General features: G+C 43.9%; 1 long non-coding RNA gene across 3 annotated transcripts in view; it reads right to left on the bottom strand.

Moving 5' to 3' along the window:
* LOC122555738 (uncharacterized) overlaps nucleotides 1–449 on the bottom strand; it is a 65187-nt gene extending 64738 nt beyond the window's left edge. For all 3 annotated transcript variants that reach the window (XR_015759230.1, XR_015759229.1, XR_006313350.2), the window contains exon 1: nucleotides 391–449. This is a non-coding gene — a long non-coding RNA (uncharacterized LOC122555738). The remainder of the gene's footprint in view (nucleotides 1–390) is intronic.
* Nucleotides 450–23809: the final 23360 nt, after the last annotated feature.

Below are 23809 nucleotides of genomic sequence, written 5' to 3'. Positions count from 1 at the left end.
GACTCCGCCGCGACCAGCCCGAAACTTACAAAGCGGTGAAGTTACAATGTCCGGACATTCGAAAATGGAACGCGGGACGGCAACAATGTATCAAGCGTTGGAACCTTGGCGATTGCAACACTCCATCCCTGCCCGGCACCTTCAGCGAAGCCCCCGCACCAAAAAAAAACCAACACACCAGACCAGGCACATCAAACAGTGGGGGTGGGAGACCGCGAGACTTTCCTCGCCGCCCTTTAACACTTCCACTCCGGTTGTCTCCTCTCTCTCTCTCCCACCCCTCCCCCACCGCCCCAACCCAAAAAATAAATAAATAAGATGGTGTGTCCCACAACATCCAATTCCAGGTTTCTTTCGATTCTGTAAATTAACGTTATGATCATTCTCTACCTGGTACATTCACAAAAAAAAAGCTTGAAGGCACATGGACAACACACACCGGATTGTAGCTGTAAAAAAAATCGAGGGAGAGGGAGGGGTAAAAAGCAGTGATGTCACGGGGCTTGCCAATCAGTGTGCATTTTTTTCAAAAAAAAGAGAGAATCCAGTCGATTCTTATTTGTAATTTCATGGATCTGGAGGCAAGCCTTTCCCGATCCAGGGCACGGGGTAGATTCTGATTTACATGTTCCTCCTTTTTTTGGGGGGGGGAATCAGAGCACAGCCCTAAAGCTCAAACATTCTTAACAAAGGGGCTGTTAAATCAGCCGTCTCTCCCCCCCCCCCCCAACCAAACACACAAATAAAAACAACCCACAAAAGTTAGTCTGTAAATGGAAGAATTTTGAACAGCAGCTCCCGTGAAAATGGACGGCTGACGAAAAGCAGAGTAACTTTTCTGCATTCGTTCGATTAGTTAAAAAAAAGTTATTAAATATTACAAGTTCGCGGCAATCTGCAACCAGTTCGGGCAAAGTAGGCAATCTCCCGAAATTGTTGAAGACCTTTTCGGATTTGAACTGGAACCGCCCGCCCAATCTTTCCCCCCCCCTCATTCGGCGCTGTTTTGAAAAAAAAACAAGGCGAGCACGGCTTTTCAGAAGCCCCACTGACATCTTAAATCACTTCATTCCCCGCCCTGGTTAATGGTGTGTCTTTCCCGCTGCACTTTGCCGTTACGGATAACGAGAGAGTCACCAGGAGAAACTGCTGTATCGAAAAACGTGTTTTCTTTTAAAAAAAATTTTTAAAAATGGTCACACCTTCTGCCTGACCATAAACAAACATGTATGACAAGATGGAGCACTTATCAGAAATTTAGAACGGGGGGGGGAGAAACGGACAAACGCTACGGAGAAAATCATCATCATATGATTTAGGAAGCATTTTGTATCATTCGTTCATAAAATGCTATTTGTACGCCGTCCTTACAAGTTTCAGCTTTCCCATTTTGTTAGTGAACATTTTACATGAACAGAGAGCCAATTTAAATAACCTGATCCATACGCAAGTGAATGGAAATGGAAAAACAGATTACAGCAATTTATTATTGAACCAAGTTAGTAGAATTAAAATAACCAAATCGCCCTAAAAAAACTTTCCAGCTTTTCAAAATAAAGGCAGCTATAAAGGCAAAATACTGCAGATGCCGGAAACCTGAAATTAAAAATAATAAGTGCTGAAAATGCTCAGCAGGTCTGACAGCATCAGTGGAGAGAGAAACAGAGTTCTAAAGGATACATATTGGGCTTGATTTGATTAATTATTGTCACGTGCTGAGATACAGTGAAAAGTATTGTTTTGTGTGCTAACCAGACAAACCATACCTTACACAAGTATGTCAGGGTAATAGAACAGATTGCACAATATAGTGTTACAGTTATAAAGAAGATGCAAATTCTAATATATGAGGTCCACTTGAAACGTTAACTCTGTTTTTCTGTGCACAGATGCTACCAGATTTGTTGAGTTTCTCCAGCACTTTCAGCTTTTATTTTCACTACATAAACATTCCTGCCAGTCGAGTCAGTAGCTTTTTTTATACTCCACAGTCAGACGAGAACAAGGCTATAGAGTGGTAGCTCGTGCTCCATTGTCCCTGCTCCAGTTAGAATTTCTTTTCAAGCCTCCACTGCTTGACTGTCAGAACAATACCTGGGCCTAATTGTTACAATAAAATTGTGAAGTCTTGCTGTCCACACTTGGTTTGTTTTCCCTTAAGTTTAGAAGGATGGAGGAAACAAGGTGTCTGATAATGATGAGACAGGTTTGACAGAGCAGATAAGGGAAAAACTATTTCTCTGATATGGTAATCCAGGGTAAGGGGAAGAGGCATACAATTAGAATCAGAATAGTAGTGACCCTGGGCTGTGATTTCCCTCTACAAACCAGGCACAGAATTCTTGTTGCAGACTGCAGTGCACATTGGGAGTGAGCTATCTTAATATCTGGGAAATAGAGAACTTACATTTTAATATATTACAACCCAACCAGGAGCAGAATAAAACTTCCTTCTTCATCCGAACTCTCATAATGCACCAATAAAGCAAATGCCCCTCCTCACGATGCCGCATTAGTACAAAGGCTTCTGCCATTTCAATGTAAACACGTTTTCCAAAGCAGGTCAGAACAGGTACCTGATGAAGAGCTTATGCTCGAAATGTCAACTCTCCTGCTCCTCGGATGCTGCCTTACTGGCTGGGCTTTTCCAGCACCATACTTTTTGACTCTAGTCTCCAGCATCTGCAGTCCTCACTTTCTCCTCTCGGTACAGGTACTGACAATTTTTATGGTCTCTGTGAATTGGATTCCCAAGGATAGCTTTTTGGCTGCAAAACATCTACCGCTGGGAATTTTGCAAAACAAAAATTGTTCACAGGATGTGGGGATCTCTGGTTAAGCCACCAATTATTGTCCATTCCTAAATGCCCTTGAAGGTGTTGATGAGCTGTCTTCTTTAACTACTATATTTCTTGGTTGTAGGAACACCCAACTTCCTAGAAGGGAACTTCCAGGATTTTGTCCCAGTGACAGTGAAGGAATGCATTATATTTCCAAGTTAGAATGGTGTGCAGCTTGGCGCAGAACATGTAGTTGGTGTCATTCCCTTACATTTGCTGTCTTTGTCCTTTCGGGGGGTGGGGGTCACGGCTTTGGAAGGCGAGTTACTGCAGTGCATCTTGTAGACAGTACACACTGCTAACACTGAGTGTCAGTGTTGAAGGGAATGAATGCTGAAGCTAGTGGTTGGGGAGCCAATCAAGCAGGCTGCTTTCTCCTGCATTGTCTTGAGCACCCAGTGTGTTGTTGGAGCTGCATCCATCCAGGCAAGTGGAAAATATTGCCTCACTCTCCAAAATTGTGCTTTGGAGATGGTGAGGCACACTTTGGGAATCAGGAGGTGAGTTACATGCTGCAGACCTCTTAGTCTCTGACGGCTCTTGTAGACACAGTATTTACACAGTGCCTCCAGTTCAGCTTCTGGTCAATGGTAACCTCAGGATGTTGATATGGGGAGATTCAGCAATGGTAAGTTAATTGACTATCAAGGAGAGATGGTTAAATTCACTTGTAGAAATGGCTATTGCCTTGCACTTAAGTAACAAATTACATCTGTACCACCTAATGTCTAACAATTTGCTGCATATAGACATGGATTGTTCAGTATCTGAGAAGCTGTGATTGTGCAATGTTAAGCATCAATCTCTGGTGAACATTCCCACTTCTGACCCCATAATGGAAGTCATTGTTGAAGCAGCTCATGATGAATAGGCCTAGGACGTGAGGTTCCAGTGTTGGATGGAGATAATCTAAACTCATTTCCACTTGCAACCAGCAGACACAGATTGTCAGGGCTCAGTTGCCATCCATGTTCATGAAGTCTTCAGCTAATTACGAGCACCACAGCTGAAGGTTGGGGAAATAGTACCATAATGGTAATATCACGAGACTCGGAACCCTGAGGGTCATGGGTTCAAATCCCATCGTAGGAGTTAATAAAATTTAAACCAAACTAATAAAATGGTGCCTGTGAAACCATTATCAATTGTTACAAAAACCCAACCAGTTCACTTAATGTTTTCTAGGGAAGGAAATCTACCATCCATACCTCATTGGCCTATATGATTCCAAATAAAGGACAGAGTAGTTAAATGTTAAATGTCCTTTCCACTTAGTTTACAGGGCAAGTAGGAATACAATGACATTGGATATCCTGTTAAATTTTATTTTTTAATATTCTACTCTCTATTGGGGAGAGACACAAGGCAAACAGTTCTACCACTCACTGCACAGGGCAAAGGAGCCATATCCACCAGATGCTATGTTCTGCTAGATGTCAGATTCAGAGCCGTAGCTCTTTGGGATCATCTGTAAAGAAACCTGCATCTTCTAATTCAGAGGGGGTTCAGTGAGAAAACACAGGAAAAAGACAGATGGGTTGTTTGGTCCTTCAAGCCCATGGCCACCAATCAACACGATCACAGCTCATTCTCTAGCTCAACATCATACTCCCCTTATCTCTACATACCTGCTGATGCCATTAATGTCAAGAAATCTATTTACTTCTTCAATATATATTCAGTACCTTAGGCTTTATGGCATTGGGAATTCCACAAGTTCACCTCTCTGTGTGAAAAAAATTCCTCCTTATCTTAGAAAATGGCTGATCCCATATTCTAATATCATGACCCCCTGTTTTAGACCCCTACTCCCAGCCAGGGGTCACATTCTCCACAAACTCCAATAAATATAAGCTTATAAATATAAGCACCATGGATATCCAATCCCTCTACAACTCCATCCGCCATGACAAGGGCCTCCAAGCCCTCCGTTTTTTCCTCTCCAGAAGTCCCCAACAGTACCCTTCCACCGACACTCTCATTCGTTTGGCCGAACTGGTCCTCACCCTTAACAATTTCTCCTCCCACTTCCTCCAGACCAAAGGGGTAGCCATGGGCACCCGTATGGGCCCCAGCTATGCCTGTCTCTTTGTTGGCTATGTAGAGCAGTTGATCTTCCGTAATTACACCGGCACCACTCTTCCTCCGCTACATTGATGACTGCATTGGCGCCACCTCGTGCTCCCGCGAGGAGGCTGAGCAATTCATCAACTTCACCAACACATTACACCCTGACCTTAAATTTACCTGGACCATCTCTGACACCTCCCTCCCCTTCCTGGACCTCTCCATCTCCATTAATGACGACCGACTTGACAATGACATTTTTTACAAACCTACCGACTCCCACAGCTACCTGGATTACACCTCTTCCCACCCTACCTCTTGCAAAAATGCTATCCCGTACTCCCAATTCCTCCGCCTCCGCCGGATCTGCTCCAAGGAGGACCAGTTCCACCACAGAACACACCAGATGGCCTCCTTCTTTAGAGACCGCAATTTCCCTTCCCACGTGGTTAAAGATGCCCTCCAACGCATCTCGTCCACATCCCGCACCTCCGCCCTCAGATCCCACCCCTCCAACCGTAACAAGGACAGAACGCCCCTGGTGCTCACCTTCCACCCTACCAACCTTCGCATAAACCAAATCATCCGCCGACATTTACGCCACCTCCAAACAGACCCCACCACCAAGGATATATTTCCCTCTCCACCCCTTTCCACCTTCCGCAAAGACCGTTCCCTCCGTGACTACCTGGTCAGGTCCACGCCCCCCTACAACCCACCCTCCCATCCTGGCACTTTCCCCTGCCACCGCAGGAACTGTAAAACCTGCGCCCACACCTCCTCCCTCACCTCCATCCAAGGCCCTAAAGGAGCCTTCCACATCCATCAAAGTTTTACTTGCACATCCACTAATATCATTTATTGTATCTGTTGCTCCCGATGCGGTCTCCTCTACATTGGGGAGACTGGGCGCCTCCTAGCAGAGCGCTTTAGGGAACATCTCCGGGACACCCGCACCAATCAACCACACCGCCCCGTGGCCCAACATTTCAACTCCCCCTCCCACTCTGCCGAGGACATGGAGGTCCTGGGCCTCCTTCACCACCAGACGCCTGGAGGAAGAACGCCTCATCTTCCGCCTCGGAATACTTCAACCCCCAGGCATCAATGTGGACTTCAACAGTTTCCTCATTTCCCCTTCCCCCACCTCACCCTAGTTCTAAAGTTCAGCTCAGCACTGTCCCCATGACTTGTCCGTGCTTGTCCTACCTGCCTATCTCCTTTTTCACCTATCCACTCCACCCTCTCCTCCCTGACCTATCACCTTCATCCCCTCCCCCACTCACCCATTGTACTCTAAGCTACTTGCTCCCCACCCCCACCCTCCTCTAGCTTATCTCTCCACGCTCAAGGCTCACTGCCTTTATTCCTAATGAAGGGCTTTTGCCCGAAACGTCGATTTCGAAGCTCCTTGGATGCTGCCTGAACTGCTGTGCTCTTCCAGCACCACTGATCCAGAATCTGGTTTCCAGCATCTGCAGTCATTGTTTTTACCTAAATATAAGCAGAGTTGAACCAATCTCTTATCATATGACAACCCCAGGAATCATACAATCCTTAGTGTGGAAGTAGGCCATTTGACCTATCAAGCTCACATCAACCCTCCAAAGAGCAATCCACCCAGACCCACTCCCCTGCCATATCCTTGTAACTCTGCATCTCCCATGGCTAACCCACCTAGCCTATATATCCCTGGATACAATGAGCAATTTAGCGTGGCTAATCCACTAAACCAGCCTGGTGAAACTTCACTGCACTCCCTCTATGACAAGTATGCCCATTCTTAGGTAAGGAGGGCAAATCTACGCACTATATTCCAATTATGGCCTTACCAAGGCCCTGTGTGCCTGCAGTAAGACATCCTTGCTCTTGTACTCATACCATGTGCCTTCATACTGCTTGCTGCATCATTGATTGAAAAGATTGAAAATTAGGAGCCATTTTACTCTAGACTTATTTCATTCAAAATTTGCACTCCAACTACCAACCAGGTTAGAAAGGACAACAGCCCCTTGATGCACATAACCAGTTCAAATCTCATTGGGTTATCAGTGCTCTTTGTTGAAACTCAATGATAGTACTTTGGCCACCAACCCAGACTTGACCTGGTTATTTCCAAGAGAGCAAAAATAGGAACAGAAAATCAAAGTGGTGGCTGGGGGGTTTGCTAATAAAATAATTGTGAATGTATACATTTTTGAAAGGGCATGGGAGGCAATTACACATGGACTTATATGTTGCACCGTGCAATGGTTTCAAACCATATCCTTAACTGACAAAGACAAAGTAAAAAATGATCAATTGTTTTGTCGTCAATCGTTTTGTTTGACAATGCAGAAAAGTCTTGACATTAAATTTCAATTTGTGACTGTATTGGTTCTGTTCCTCCGGTTAAGAAGAGAAATACTGCCTCCTCTGAATAAGGTTTATCCAATCTTCAGTCTGTTTTATCTCTGAATCAGTAATAAATCCAAGTGATGACCTGGCTATGAAACAATTGCAATTTGCATAGGAACAGGAGTAGGCCATTCAACCCCTCCAGCTTATTCTACCATTGAATTAGTTCACAGCTCATCAGTATTAACGCTTTGGATTTGCAGTCATTATAACCACTGCCAAACAAAAAGCATTATCAATCTCAATTTTGCAAATTTCAAGTGACCTCCCTCACCCCCAAATTTGACAACTTTGGTTTTCAAAAAGGGGAGGGAGAATGACATTCCTAATCTCCTGCATGCTTTGGGAGAAGACAGGCTTCCTGACATCAATGTTGAATAAATTACCTTTAACTTTTAGGCTACGCCAACTTGTTTTGGTTTCCCCCACCAATGGAAGAAGTGTCTCTCAATCGATAGATATCAAATTCTTTAATCAGTTTCATTATCAATTAACAATGACTGATGTAGAGTCTATATAAATTATTTTACTACTATTCTAAAGATAAACTACAGTGCGAACTTTGATACACTCCCTTGGTTATCTATCCAGTGGCAGGGCTTCAATCACAATACACTTCTATTACACAATGGAAATTAGTTGTACAAGCATACTTGTGAGCACACAAATTAAGATTTGGAATAGTCATTCTGCCCTTCTACACCATGCTATTCAACAAAAAGGAGATCATCTACTCACTTCACCAGGAATAAACTGCAGCTCTACACCAATCTCCCAAACTAGGCTTCACAGGGAACCTAAATCAAAACCAAATATCTCAGTAAGTCCCCAGCTGGGAAGAAATCCATTCCAAAGTTACAAGTTGCAGTTTGTATGAGGTTCCAGTAACCAGTGTGCAGCTGGATTGATTTGGTTCAGTATGCAGCCAACAGGTGAAGTCAACTCAGATTCTGCCTCTAGTTTTGTTGGAGGTAGTTAATCTCAGTCACGGTAGCAAACAGGAAAAGCATGGGGATAGAAAGTCAGGGTTCCTGCTACGGAGCATGACCCAGCAACAACTGAAGGAGAAAATTAGGCTTTTGGTCTTTGGAGAGAACAGAATTGAGCTTAGCTGTGAAACAGCATAATGTATTATTTGCCAATACGCAACAATTTAGGTTAATATTAATGGCTGTATGGACAGGGTAGCAGAGAAAAGCTGGACAGCAGGTACAGAGGTACAGCAGCATAAAAGATCACAATTGCAAGGGCTGCACATTTTGTGCTACAAAACTCCGCTCACCGAGAACTGAAGTGATATATTACACTGGGGGATTTTCATTGTGCTGGGTTAGCACCAGAATTTCCATTTCAAGTACCCAAGTTCAACATCAGGAACTTTCAGGTAAGATTTAATGCCTAACTAAGCTCCCTTACTTGAGTCACAAATTCCCAACCCGAACTGATCCAAGCTGAAAATGTGTTGCTGGAAAAGCGCAGCAGGTCAGGCAGCATCCAAGGAGCAGGATGCTGCCTGACCTGCTGCGCTTTTCCAGCAACACATTTTCAGCTCTGATCTCGAGCATCTGCAGTCCTCACTTTCTCCCCGAACTGATTCAAGGCAACATCCTTCCATTTCCCACAATGGCATTCTGTGATCCATGTGAAATTGCCAACTAGTATTGAATACAGGCCAATTTAGCCTCTCACTCCATTCGGGGTCTCCGGGTCTCTCGATCTGGTGGTCTTGTCCCAATGTGAGGTCTTCTTTGGCATCCAGGTATTCCAGCTGCCCAGCGGGTGATCCCATCCAGGAGTACAAAGTTAAAAAATCATACACCACCAGGTTATAGTCCAACATTAGCTTTCGGAGCGACGCTCCTTCATCAGGTGATTGTGGAGGGCTCGATCGTAACACAGAATTTACAGCAAAAATTTACAGTGTGATGTAACTGAAATTATACATTGAAGAATTGATTGTCTGTTAAGCCTTTCATCTGTTAGAATACAGTGATAGTTTCACTTCTTTCATGTGTAAATCACAAAACCTTTTTTTAAAGTTGCATTCTCGGGTTAGCTGTTAACAATGGTGATAGCTAGACAATATGTTGAAGCTAGTGTGCTTCCAATTAAACCTGTTGGACTATAACCTGGTGTTGTGTGATTTTTAACTTTGTACACCCCAGTCAAACACCGGCATCTCCAAATCATGACGACCATCCAGGAGTGGGGGTCTCGGCCTGGCATGGTGGTGTTCTTCAGCAGAGGTTTCTGACCCAGTATCCTGCATCCTGGCATGGCTGTCTCCTCCCAACTGCTTCTTCAGCGTATTCCATCATTCCTGAGTCAGCTTTCCCCGAGCCCAGGAGCTGTTAACTGGACTGTGATGAACTGTCTTAATTTTACATTTTTTTTAATTACGTATGACTTCTGTCATTGATGTAGGCACCTTGGCGGGGAAACTTATAAAACTTTTCACTTTATTTTTCAAATTATATGCGACAATAAATTTCTGTTCTGTTTTATTCTATACTCCCAGATCACTGAAATTGACTGAACATGTGTGGAACCATGTCCGTGAAGAAGCAGAAGGATCGGTGTCTAACTCATTCAAGCTCAACCTCCATCTTCCAAACAGAGCATTGTGAAGTCATATCAAGAATATGTAGGAAACTGAAATGGTCTGGTATCCATTTCTGAGGTTGGTACCAGCTCTCCATTTTAGGTACCACTCCAGGGCTTGCCATTCAGGGCAGGAGCGTGCATGACATGGCTAAACAGGTCGATAATTGACCTGCAAATCCTTCCAATACACCCATTATGGGTGGTAACAGTGGGAGAATTTCCTGGTCAACCATGCTTAATGTAGCTATCGCCACGTGCCTCGATCTCTAACAGGGAGGAATGCTTACAATCTCTTGCGGACTGTGTATAATAAAGGTAGAACCATCCATTTTTTATTTTCTCCAAATGGATTCCTATGGCCATCTAGTGGTAAAATCTCAAGATTTCAGGGCCAGAATGTCCCATGGGTCTCACCGAATGCTAGTGAACTATTAAGTGTTGAAGTACTGGGATCTGGATGATCATCTCCAGAACAAGTTTTTCCTTCAGATGTGAACTTTACATAGCCATGCAGAGAAGTGAAGCTGTGAAGACCTCTCCCTTTCCGTGAGGGAAGCTAATCGGCCAGTTAAGGAAGACCGACAGAGTCATACAGATGTATAGCATGGAAACAGACCCTTCGGTCCAACCCGTCCATGCCGACCAGATATCCCAACCCAATCTAGTCCCACCTGCCACCACCCGGCCCTTATCCCTCCAAACCCTTCCTATTCATGTACTCATCCAAATGCCTCTTAAATGTTGCAATTGTACCAGCCTCTACCACTTCCTCCGGCAGCTCATTCCATACACATACCACCCTGTGTGTGAAAAGGTTGCCCCTTAGGTATCTTTTATATCTTTCCCCTCTCACCCTAAACCTATGTCCACTCATTCTGGACTCCCCGACCCCAGGGAAAAGACTTTGTCTATTTATCCTATCCATGCCCCACATAATTTTGTAAACCTCTAAGGTCACTCCTCAGCCTCCAACGCTCTAGGGAAAACAGCCCTAGCCTGTTCAGCCTCTCCCTGTAGCTCAAATCCTCCAACCCTGGCAACATCCATGTAAATCTTTTCTGAACCCTTTCAAGTTTCACAACATCTTTCCGATAGGAAGGAGACCATATTTGCACACAATATTCCAACAGTGGCCTAACCAATGTTTGGACAGCTGCAACATGACCTCCCAACTCCTGTATTCAATACTCTGACCAATAAAGGAAAGCATACCAAATTTCTTCTTCACTATCCTATCTACCTGCGACTCCACTTTCAAGGAGCTATGAACCTGCACTCCAAGGTCTCTTTGTTCAGCAACACTCCCTTGGACCTTACCATTAAGTCCTGCTAAGATTTGCTTCCCCAAAATGTTGCATTTATCTGAATTAAACTCCGTCTGCCACTTCTCAGCCCATTGGCCCATCTGGTCAAGATCCTGTTTTAATCTGAGGTAGCCCTCTTCGCTGTCCACTACACCTCCAATTTCTGTGTCATCTGCAAACTTACTAACTGTACCTCTTATGTTCGCATCCAAATCATTTGTGTAAGTGACAAAAAGTAGAGGGCCCAGCACCGATCCTGTGGCACTCCACTGGTCACAGGCCTCCAGTCTGAAAAACAACCCTTCCACCACCCCCGTCTTCTACTTTTGACCCAGTTCTGTGTCCAAATGGCTAGTTCCCCCTGTATTCCATGAGATCTAACCTTGCTAATCAGTCTCCCATGGGGAACCTTGTTGAATGCCTTACTGAAGTCCATATAGATCACATTTATTGCTCTGCCCTCATCAGTCCTCTTTGTGACTTATTCAAAAAAACTCAATCAAGTTTGTGAGACATGATTTCCCATGCACAAAACCATGTTGAGTATCCCTAATCAGTCCTTGTCTTTCCAAATACATGTACATCCTGTCCCTCAGGATTCCCTCCAACAACTTGCCCACCACCGAGGTCAGGCTCACCAGTCTATAGTTCCCTGGCTTGTCTTTACCGCCCTTCTTAAACAGTGGCACCATGGTTGCCAACTTCCAGTCTTCCGGCACCTCACTTGTGACTATCGATGATACAAATATCTCAGCAAGAGGCCCAGCAATCACTTCTCTAACTTCCCACAGAGTTCTCAGGTACACCTGATCAGGTCCTGGGGATTTATCCATCTTTACCCGTTTCAAGACATCCAGCACTTCCTCCTCTGTAATATGGACATTTTGCAAGATATCACCATCTATTTCCTTACAGTCTATATCTTCCATATCCTTTTCCACAGTAAATACTGATGCAAAATATTCATTTAGTATCTCCCCCATTTTCTGCTGCTCCACACAAAGGCCACATTGCTGATCTTTGAGGAGCCCTAATCTCTCCCTAGTTACCCTTTTGTCCTTAATATATTTGTAAAAACCCTTTGGATTCTCCTTAATTCTATTTGCCAAAGCTATCTCATGTCCCCTTTTTGCCCTCCTGATTTCCCTCTTAAGTATACTCCTACTTCCTTTATAATCTTCTAAGGATTCACTCGATCTATCCTGTCTCTCCCTGACATATGCTGCCTTCTTTTTCTTACCAAATCCTCAATTTCTTTAGTCATCCAGCATTCCCTATACCTACCAGCCTTTCCTTTCACCCTGAGAGGAATATACTTTCTCTGGATTCTTTTTATCTCATTTCTGAAGGCTTCGCATTTTCCAGCCGTCCCTTTACCTGCGAACATCTGCCTCCAATCAGCTTTCGAAAGTTCTTGCCTCATACCATTAAAATTGGCCTTTCTCCAATTTAGAACTTCAACTTTTAGATCTGGTCTATCCTTTTCCATTGCTTTGACTTGATTCACAGCAATGCTGCCAGCACAAGACTCAGCGACATAGAGGCAAAAGATTTGTTCTCAAATATTTTGCCACTTAAACATTTTAATCGTACCACTAAACTTCAAATTAAAACTTACCAACTGTGTTTACATTGTCCCTATTTAACATTCATCCAATGAAATCAAAATTGCTGCAATTTAGGTAAAGGAAAAATAGGCCATTCAGCCAATTGAATTGGTGCTATCTCATCAAATTCAAACAACACAAAGCTATTTCCTGTCATACCCTGTCTTTTCAAACACTAATTCTCTTTTAAAGTGAAAGCAAATTAGAAACTAGGGTGCTTTACTAATTGATAGCAGACAATGGAATCATAGAAGCATAGTCTTGTAATTATCTGACCACAGCTTATTGGGAAATGGTAGTAGACACATCTGATTTACTGATATGTAGCTGCTAACAGCACCATATAGAATGATCTGTGGTCTCTGTGGCAATAGACCCTCTATAAATAAAAAAACTACCAAATCTGAGTTCAGATAAGCTCACCTTGGCACATTCTCAGCACACCCCATGTATTTTTACCATCAATGCAGGACTTTGGATGTGTATTTGCTGGCTGCTATCTTTGCCTACATCTCTCATGCAGCAACCTGCCTCAAACAGGGAAGAAACTGAATGAGTGAGTAAATTTCTTTTGGGTAGTATGAGCTGAGGGAGGAACACTGATCAGGACTCAGATCTCCCCTCCTCTTCTTTCACTAATGGCAATCGTATTTGTGGCTGGTTCCTCAAAATTTGATTTTCTTTTATGAAACCATAATTGGCACATTTGATTGGCCACAACTTTATAGACCTTTAACACTTCTATTTATAAAATATTAAAAGTGTATTGTAATACAGCACTTTTTCCTGTATGTAACACCATCCCCATTCCACTAAAATGATGGCATTATCAAAATGAAACAGTCGTTTGATCCACCAGGGGCTACCCCAAAGAAGATCCGAAGTCTTAAACTATGGAAATATAAAAAGTACAAATTGAGCAATAAATACTGGCTTGACCAAAACTCAAGGTCTCTACACACACACACACACACACACACACACACACACAACCTCCTGAGGTTTCAGTTTAATGACTCACCTGAAAGGTGAGCCCTCTGACAGTGCAGCACTCCCTCAGTACTCCATCAGCTTCAATGTTTGTGCTCAGGCCCTGGAGCAGGATTTGAACCCAAGCTTTCTGACAGAGGCAAAAGTGTGATTCACTGAGCTACAACTAATGGACGTATTGCCAAAACAAGTCAGCACTTCAGAAATACCAGAAGTTAACTGACCTGCTAGTTCCCAACCTAGAAATGAGTAAAGGAGTCATGTTACTGCTGTACAGCACCTTGGTTAGGCCACTTTTGGAAGACTGTGTTCAATTCTGGTCTTCCTGCTATTGGAAAGATGTTGTTAAACCTGAAAAGGTGCAGAAAAGATTGACAAGGATGTTGCTGGGGTTGGAGGGTTTGAGCTATGGAGAGAGGCTGAAAAGGCTGGTGCTATTTTCCCTGGAGTATTGGGGGCTGAGGGGTGACCTTATAGAGTCTATGAAATCATGAGGGACAGGGATAGGGTGAAAAGCTAAGTTCTTTTTCCCAGGCTAGGGAAGTCCAAAACTAGAGGGCCTAGGTTTAAGGTGAGAGGGGGAAGATTTATAAGGGACCTAAAGGGCAATTGTTGCATGCAAAGGACGGTGCATGTGTGGACTGAGCTGCCAGAGGAAACAGTGGAGGCTGGTACAATTACAACATTGAAGAAGCATCTGGATGGGTATATGAATAGGAAGGGTTTAGAGGGATATGGGCGAAATGTTGGCAAATGTTGATTTAGAATATCCGGTCAGCATGGACAAGTTAGACTGAAGGGTCTGTTTCCGTGCTGTATAACTCTATGACTCTACAAAGTCAATAATAAGTGCCCTACATTGAACGTGACCGCAAAACCACAACTAAACCACAAAAGGCCAGGGAGTGATGTGCAGAACTGGCTGGTCATGTCACCTCAATAGCCAACTGCAGTATAAGTGTATTCATATTTAGTTACTTTTACATGTGTTAAAAAAAAAAAGACAAAACAAGTAGCTGCAGCTGCTGGAGATCTGAAGCAAAAAGGTAAAGTGCTGAGGAACGGTGCTTTGATGAAGACTAGGGACTTGAAATGTTACCTCCGCTTTCTCCCCACACACATGCTGCCAGACTTACTGGGATTCACCTGCAATTTCTGTCTTTGAAGCCAAATCAAAAGTGCTTCATAAGATCATTATAAAACAAAACATGGCACTATTCTACATAAGATATTACAGAAGATGACCAAATGCTTGGTCAAAGAAGTGAGCTTTAAAGATGATCTTGAAAGGAGGAGTGTGAGAAAGGCTTAGAGGAATGTAGGCCTCAGGGGATTATGGGGCCGGATTAGTTAGAGAAAGAGAGAGAGAGAGAGAGAGAGAGAGAGAGAGAGAGGTGGGGGGATGATGTGACCATGGAGGGATCTGAAAACAAAAGTAAGAATTTGTATGGGCAAGGAAAAGAGGTGTGGCTTGACAGGAGCTAATGCAGGTCCATGAGCTCAGGGTTGATGGGTACATGGGACTTGTACTGTATTAAGACATGGGTAGCACAGACTTGAAGTTTGAGTCTGAATGAACTCAAAACCACTTCGAGAGAAATCAACTTTATAATAGCAATCTTAATTTTGATATACCTGCACCTTTGTGCTTTATTTTAAAATAAATCATTTGTCCAAACCAAATAGAAGTAAACAAAAATATGTAGTTCCCACATTGGCCTGATTAATAAAGGTCGGAAAATGTGGCACAAGACCAGACTAGTCAAAAGAAAGACTCAACGGTTGATTTCCAGCTTGTGCTAAAGTTGCTCCTTCGCATCTTCTATTATGATAAAGGCTATGTAAGAACAGATGTTGCTGTAGCTCTCATATCAACCAGGATAGCATTTTGGAAAGAGAAACAACATCCAAAATGGCTGCCTCCATCAATGTTAGAAATGCAAGTCCCTTTATGCAGTAAACTAAGCTTCTCCAGAGATGATTAAAAGCAGATAATGTTCATCGGAATCTAGAAAGTTGGCTCCAGAGGGGGTGAAGTACTTTGTCTCCCAACCTCTAACTCTGGTTTTATTTAGCCCCCTCTCCCTCATCTTCGGGAGTCTGCATGGCTTTTACCAAGCACCACATGTAATTGGAAAACATGGGCACTCATAGGTAAAAAGTACCACAAGTGATTTGGTGATGGGAACAAAGCTGTTTGGTTATGTGTGAAAACAGCCTGGATATAGAAAAAGAGAAAAAAAAGCTAGATTCTGATCTTTTGTGCCCCTGGTCGGCAGTCTGTGTTTATTTTCAAAATTTGGTGAATTGATTTTTTTTCCTTAAAAGAGCTAGAGTTTTTCCCCCATCAGGGACCTGGGTTAGAGAATGTTGCACACATCAATCCCACACATCTGCAGGTTAAGGTGAGTCATAGGCTCCCAGGCCAATTATTTATTGTGTGGTGCTAGTCTATCCCTGGAGCAAACATACGTGGATTGCACGCACGTTTTTAGTTATTTGAAACATCTTTTGGGTGTTGTTTTGAAGGCAATTCAGCTCCTGACCTTTGGGCATGTGATGTGGAAAGAAAAGTAGGTGTTAGGGAGCAGTCCAAAGAACCCCCTCCTGAACCTGCTCTGGATAAAGCATCCATCTGGATAAAGTTCAAGGTGAGGGCTATGATGGGGCCATAATTCGGGACTGCTTGCCTTTGTTTTGTCCATGCCCAGGTGACCTTGGAGTTACAGCACACTGTATTCACTAGTCCCTACGAAATTGTTCAGGATAGGTGGACACCATTGGTGCTGTGGTACATTGGGTTTTTTTCCCCCTCTGATGATATCTTGATTTAGTTTCTTTTAGTTTTCCCCTCTTTGGCTTTTTGGGTTAGAATGAGTTACTCTTGGGCAGTATTTTTGCATTTCCTAAGTTGGTTTATTAAGGAAAAAGAATTGGATTCTTCTTCATGGGCAAGGGGTTTGGCTTCTGGACCAGGAAAGAGCCCAGAGGGGAAAGGTGGAAACTAGTGTTGTTGCTTGTGAATCTCTGAAAATCTTTTGCTGCCTAATTCAACACATGGACATGGGTCTGTCAAACAGCATCAAACCATCTGACCAATCCACAGCGTGCGAAATCAGAATAAACAATTCACTAGTTGAATCTTTCAACTGGTTTTCTCATGAAAAACATATTTAACACCCTCTTGAATATGGTGGATATTTGCTACCTTGTTCATTGGGCCACTCTCATTGATTGCAGTTCTTTGGTTGTCCTTGGTCGCCAACCCCAAACCTTTAACCTGCTGAGACCGACAATGTGCAGTGACAAAACCACAGCCCAGCAACAAAGGATACAAAGCAGGAAAGGGAATTGGTCAACACCAAAATTTACATTGAAATAAAGAATGAAAGCAATCGGGTTTCCAGGCCACTGAGTTTGGGACAGCTGACTATGGAAAAGATTCTGCTACCCCACTATTGATGACTGGACACCAGTCCTGACAGGTCACCATGAGTCTTCCAGAATATTGGTAAGCCACAGGGGTACAATGTATAAATGCGAAAGGCAGAGCCCCTGCTTTGTTCCCCTGCCAATCCCACTTTTATTACTGACTACATAGGCCATATGTTACACCCTGACTCTCCATTGTCTGGAAAACTGGAGGACATGGCCTTCATCATGGGGAGAATGGCTAATGCGAGTTTTCTCATGGTGCAACCAATGAACTAAGTTTCTTCAAAAGAATGTGGATATTTTTGGGGGCATGGGGGGTGCTGGGGTGGACAGAGGATGGGAGAAGAAACTCAGCTCATTGCCTTGACCTTCCCTTTACCTTGACAGGGTCAGAGGGCCCCTAGTTGCCGTCCCTTGGTGACAGCACATTTATACAGCACCTTTAATACTCGAAAATATCCCAAACTCTTCCGAACAGTGGAATCAGAGACAAAATGATTTTCAAGGAGGTATCAAGAACTTGGTGGCAGAAGTGGGGTTTTAGAGAGGAGAGGGTGGATGTGTTTAAGTCATCTTTTTTCATAAGACAGCAGCAAAAGAAAAAAAAATCAGATATCCAAACCAAAGTTTCAGAAATAACTCAGTAGACATCTTCTAGGCTTTCTGTGAACCTCCTCAAGATACAAAGCTCAATGAGTGGTTGGGTTTAGTGAGGGAATTGGTGCTTCTGGATACTAGGCCTAAGGTGGCAGTCTCTTGGCAACCCGGTGTAACCTCAGCATGGACTTCTGGCCTTGAGATGATTCCAAAGCGGTCTCCCCACCTCAGGGTGGAGCCTGGCACAGTCTGGAGTCAAGGCCCAGTGCAGACCGAAGAGGCTGGTGTGGACTGAGTTGAAGGGACTGTTATTCCAAACTTTTTATTTACATATTTTCCTAATTTATTCCTATGAACTGTAATGCTGGACATTTTATTTCTATATACGTTTCCCCCAAGAGTTTGTACTTAAGGTGATGTACAATTGTACCTAAGTGGCACCAAAAGTGGCAACTTGTAAATTTTCCACTGTACTCATTTGAGTATGAGACAATAAAGCGAATTCAATTTCTAATTCTAGATGCCTGCTGACCCCCCCCCCCCCACACATAAATGAGCTTGGAGCTCAATAAATAGCTGGATTCAAGGAGAGATCATTGCTACTCCAGATATTCCAATTCTGGGCACCCCTCTTTAGGAAGGATGTCAACGCCTCTGAAAAGATGCAAGAGGAAATTCATTAAAATGATACCATGTGTGTGACAAACTCACTGCCTGAGAGGTTGAAGAAATTGTCTTCTCAGAGAAGAGAGAGGGTTAAAACAGGATTTGACCGAGGTGTTCAAAAGAAAGCATTTGGCAGGGTGAATAGGCAGAAACCGTTTCCAGTTGCAGGATGATCAGTAGCCAAGGGTCACAAATAGCCAGAGGTGAGACGAGAATTTTGTTTTAACTCAGTGCACTATGATCGAGAATACACTGTCTGGAAAGGAGAATTGGAGCAGATTAAATTTTAACATTTAGAGTCATAGAGATGTACAGCATGGAAACAGACCCTTCAGTCCAACCTGTCCATGCCGACCAGATATCCCAACCCAATCTCATCCCATCGGCCAGCACCCCGCCCATATCCCTCCAAACCCTTCCTATTCATATACCCATCCAAATGCCTCTTAAATGTTGCAATTGTACCAGCCTCCACCACTTCTTCTGGCAGCTCATTCCATACACGTACCACCCTCTGCGTGAAAAAGTTGCCCCTTAGGTCTCTTTTATATCTTTCCCCTCTCACCCTAAACCTATGCCCTCTAGTTCTGCACTCCCCAACCCCAGGGACAAGACTTTGCCTAATTATCCTATCCATGCCCCTCATAATTTTGTAAACCTCTATAATGTTACCCCTCAGCCTCCGACACTCCAGCCTGTTCAGCCTCTCCCTATAGCTCAAATCCTTAAAATGGATTTGGATAAATGTTGAAGGGGAGGAAACTGCAGAGCTTACAGATTAGAGTAGGACTAAGTAACTTGCTCTAAGAAAGATCCAGCACAGAAATGATGGGTCTCAAGCTTCTACAACACATAGGGCAGGGCCAGAAAGCCCCAGTGCAGTGCCTAGACTGACACTTAAAGAATTACGCAGGGGTTGGCAATGGCTTAGTGGTATTATCACTAGACTATTAACCCAGACACCGAGGTAAAGTTCAGGATTCGAATCCCGCCATGGTAGATGGTGGAACTTAAATTCAATAAAAATCTGGGAGTTTTAAAATGACCATGAAAGCACTGTCGATTATTGGGGAAAAACCCATCTGGTTCACTAATGCCCTTCAGGAAGGGAAACTGCCTTCCTTACCTGGTTTGGCCTACATGTGGCGCCAGACTCACAGCAATCTGGTTGACTCTTAACTGCCCTCTAGGCAATTCGGGATGGATAATAAACACTAGTCTAGCCAGCGAAACCCTCATTCCTAAAGAACAAAAAACATTATTTGGCCAACGACCCAGAAGGGAATCGATACCACATCACAGAGTCATAGAAATGTTCAGCACGGAAACAAACCGTCCAGTCCAACTCGTCCATGCCCACCAGCTATCCTAAATTAATCAAGTCCCCTTTGCCAGCATTTGGCCCATATTCCTCTAAAGCCTTCTTATTCACATACCCATCGAGATGCCCCAAGAAGGAGGAGAAACTAAAAAAGGGTCAAACGAGTCACTAGCCTAGGTAGGGTGCAGGGCCTGGGGAACACCCCTCCCTTAGGCAGATCACACTATATAGAGGCCTACCCTCCCCAGGGGGAGATCACATTGAATGCACACACCCTACCTCAGCTCTTTAGCTTTTACCTCCATTCCTAAGGTCTCAACACAGGACCCCAAAGTGGCTCCAATTCTTATTACTCTCGGGACAGTTGTGTTGGCCAAAACACCAGACTATTAGAAGTCTAGTGGACTAAATGATACTAAACTGGAAAAGGGGAGAGAAAGGTTAAGTAGATTAATTCTTTTTGTAGCAAAGATCAATTATCCATTGATTGGGAGAGATTGGGTTCATGTGATCACTTCACAGCACTGATTTCAGAGTGGTTAACTGGTTTCAAAATGTTTTTTTCATCCATCTAACTACCTGCATCACTGTCTTGTAATATTCAACACTGCTGCACAGCCAGCATCCTATGTATTTCCCCTGACCATAGGAAGGGTGTACAGAGATATGGGCCAAGTGATTGCAAATGGAATTAGATTATTTTAGGATATCTGGTCGGCAGGGACAAGTCAGACTGAAGCTGTACATCTCTATGACTCTAAGTTGTATTTTTTTCTGATGTTCACTGATCTTGAGTATAAATAAATTTAGACAAAGCCACTCATCCATTCCTTATTGGAAAGGTACAGCCATGTGCACATGCAGGTCCAGTCCCCCAAAGACATACCGACGTTGAATTATTTGTGAACACAAAAACTACGAGCATGAGTAGGCCATTTGGCCCGTCAAGCCTGCTCTGCCATTCTTTATGATCACGGCTGATCACCCGACATAATAGCCTGTTCCTGCTTTTCTGTTGATTCCTTTAATTTCAAGTGCTTTATGCAATTCTTCCTTGAAATCAAACAATGAAGTGCAGCCGCTGTTATGTCAGCAAACATTACGTCTGTACAAACAGCGAGATCCCATACATTGTCTGGAATAATTTTCATCTCCTCTGCACGGAGGGGAGACAGGTTTCTAAGTGTGTAACATGTTATTCACAGCCCTATTAAAACATGTACCCCACGCTCCTATAGCTCGGACTTCCATTTGTCTCGGTTCCTCTGAATCTATGCCCAAGCTTAACCAATCAAGCATCAGAGAAACATAGAAGATAGGAACAGGAGTTGGTCATTCAACATGATCATGGGTGGTCACTGAACTCAACACTCTGATCCCACCCTTCCCCCTTATCCCTGGGCCCCTTTAATCACAAGAGCTATATTTATCTCTTTCTTGAAAACACATCCTCAATGACTTTCTGTGGTAGTGGATTCCACAGGCTCACCACTGTCTGGGTGAAAAGATTTCTCCATCTCAGTTATAGAGTCATAGAGATATACAACAAGGAAACAGACCATTCGGTCCAATTTGTCCATGCCGACCAGATACCCTATCTTAATCTAGTCCCATTGGCCAGCACTTGGCCCATATCCCTACAAACCTTTCTATTCATATATACCCATCCAGATGTCTTCAACCATGATCCTTGGTTCTGGACATTTCCCACCTCCCCCCACCAAATCAGGAACATTCTTCCTGCATCTAACCTGTTTAGTTGTTTTAGAATTTTATTGGTTTCTAGAGATTCGGCCCCGCCCCCCCCCCCCCCATTTCAACATTAGTTCCCAATTCGGAGGAATGCTCACTGGACCCAAAACGTTAACTGATTTCTCTCCACAGATGCTGCCAGACCTGCTGAGCTTTTTTAGCAACTTCTGCTTTTTTTCCCCCCCATTTAATACAATCCTAACTGACTCAATCTCTCCTCATACATCAGTCCTGCAGCTCCAGGAATCTACTTGGTAAACCTTCACTGCAATCCCTCTACAGCAATGACATTCTTCCTCAAATAAGGAGAACAAACTGACACAGTATTCCAGGTATGGCTTCATCAATGCCCTGGATAACTGCAGCAAGATATCCTTATTCCTGTATTCAAATCCTCTTGCTATGAAGGCCAATATACAGGCTGCCTTCTTTATTGCCTGCTGCACCTGCACACTTACTTCCTAGTGTGAGAGAACTCCCAGGCCTCATTGAACATGTCCCTTCTCAATTTACAGACATTCACATAATAATCTAACTTCCTACCTCCTATCTAACCTCACATTTATTCACATTATACTGCACCTGCCATATATTTGCCTACTCACAACACCTTTACAGCCTCCTCACAGCTCATTTCACCCTCCAGCTCCCCCACTCCCCCCCCCACCCCACCCACCCCCCCGCACGACCACCCCGCCCAGCAACCCCAGCTCTGTGTCATGTACAAAATATGAGATATTACATTTGGTTACCTCATCTAAATCATTTACACATATTATAAATAGCTGGGGTCTTCGTACCAATCATACCCCACTAGTCACTGCCTGTCATTCAGAAAAAAGACCTATTTCTCTCTATTGTTTGTTTCTTGTCTGCTAAGCAACTTATTTTCCATCTCAATACACTACCTCTAATCCCATGTGCTTCAACAGTAAACAGATCCACATCGTCTGGTGCAGAGCAATTGGCCACTACAAACAGCCTATGAGGTGAAATACTGGCCTGAATACCATTCCTTATTGTCATGGAATCCACCTGGGAGGGCAAACTGGACCTCAGTTTAACAACTCATCCAACTGATTAGTCCCGTCCGACATTGTGGGTTCTACCTCAGTGGAACACTGGAACATATAGTTAAGATTGATGCTTTAGCCCTTAAGGGGGCACAAGCTGACTGAGGAATCAGTATTGCCCACTGAACCAACACTGGAGACCCTAATGCAAGAGCTGCTTGGATACTCTTCATCCAACCTGGGCTGTGGTTCAGAACCTCATAGCTGTTCCTTTTGGCTGCGGAAGAATTGTGCGCTCACAGATTACCCCAGAAGCAGCCAAACCTCACCATCCACACCTCAGCACTCTGCAGTTGCAAACCCTGAATAATATTCTGGCACCTCACTTGGTGACTGCAGTGGCTGTGAATGAATGCCTTTGTCATGACCCCGGACAGACTAGGCCTGAGTTTAACTGTAAACAGCTGTAGAAGCAGGTGCGCCTGAAACCAGAACGAAGAAACGCAGTGGAGGGTGCCAGGCGTGTTTCAGTTCCTGGGGACCCTGTGCTACGAGACGACCACAATTCGCTTCAACTTTGGGAAGCTGTATAGTGTCCCTCAGTTGGCAGGACGGGACTCACTCTGACCTGAGCCAGATAGGGTTTTAACTACCCCAGAATGGAATCTTAACCTAAGGACGTCGGAAATCAAGCCAACTGTGATATCAACTGCACCATCAACGCTGGGTCACATCAACAGTGCTGGGCAGTGTAGGTTGAAAGCAAGACACAAACATTTTCCTTTATTTACATGCAAATAGGTTTCTTGTGCGATACTCACTTCCTCAATTTACTCCAGTATAAGGGACAGAATTATACCCACCCATGTTTCATCCTACCCTTCCACCTTAGACAGCATCTCCAAGTGACCTTTATCCCAGAGTTCAGACTTGAGCAGACAGGTCGTAGAGTCATACAGAACAGAAACAGACCCTTTGGTCCAATTTTTCCATGACGACCAAGTTTCCCAAACTGAACTAGTCCCATTTGCCTGCGTTTGGCCCATACCCCTCTAAACCTTTCCTATCCATGTACCTATACAAATGTCTTTTAAATGTTGTAACTGTATCCGCCTCTACCACTTCCACATACGAACCACCCTCTGTGAGAAAAAGTTGCCCCTCAGGTCCCTTTTAAATCCTTTCCCTCTCACCTTAAACCTCCGCCTTCTAGTTT

This window comes from Chiloscyllium plagiosum, unplaced genomic scaffold (genome assembly GCF_037043375.1).
Source record: "Chiloscyllium plagiosum isolate Xiang-an unplaced genomic scaffold, Cpla_swu_hap1 HiC_scaffold_13, whole genome shotgun sequence".
Lineage (NCBI taxonomy): Eukaryota > Metazoa > Chordata > Chondrichthyes > Orectolobiformes > Hemiscylliidae > Chiloscyllium > Chiloscyllium plagiosum.
The sequence above is the reverse complement of the archived record's forward strand: the minus strand, read 5'-3'. Positions and strand labels throughout refer to the sequence as shown.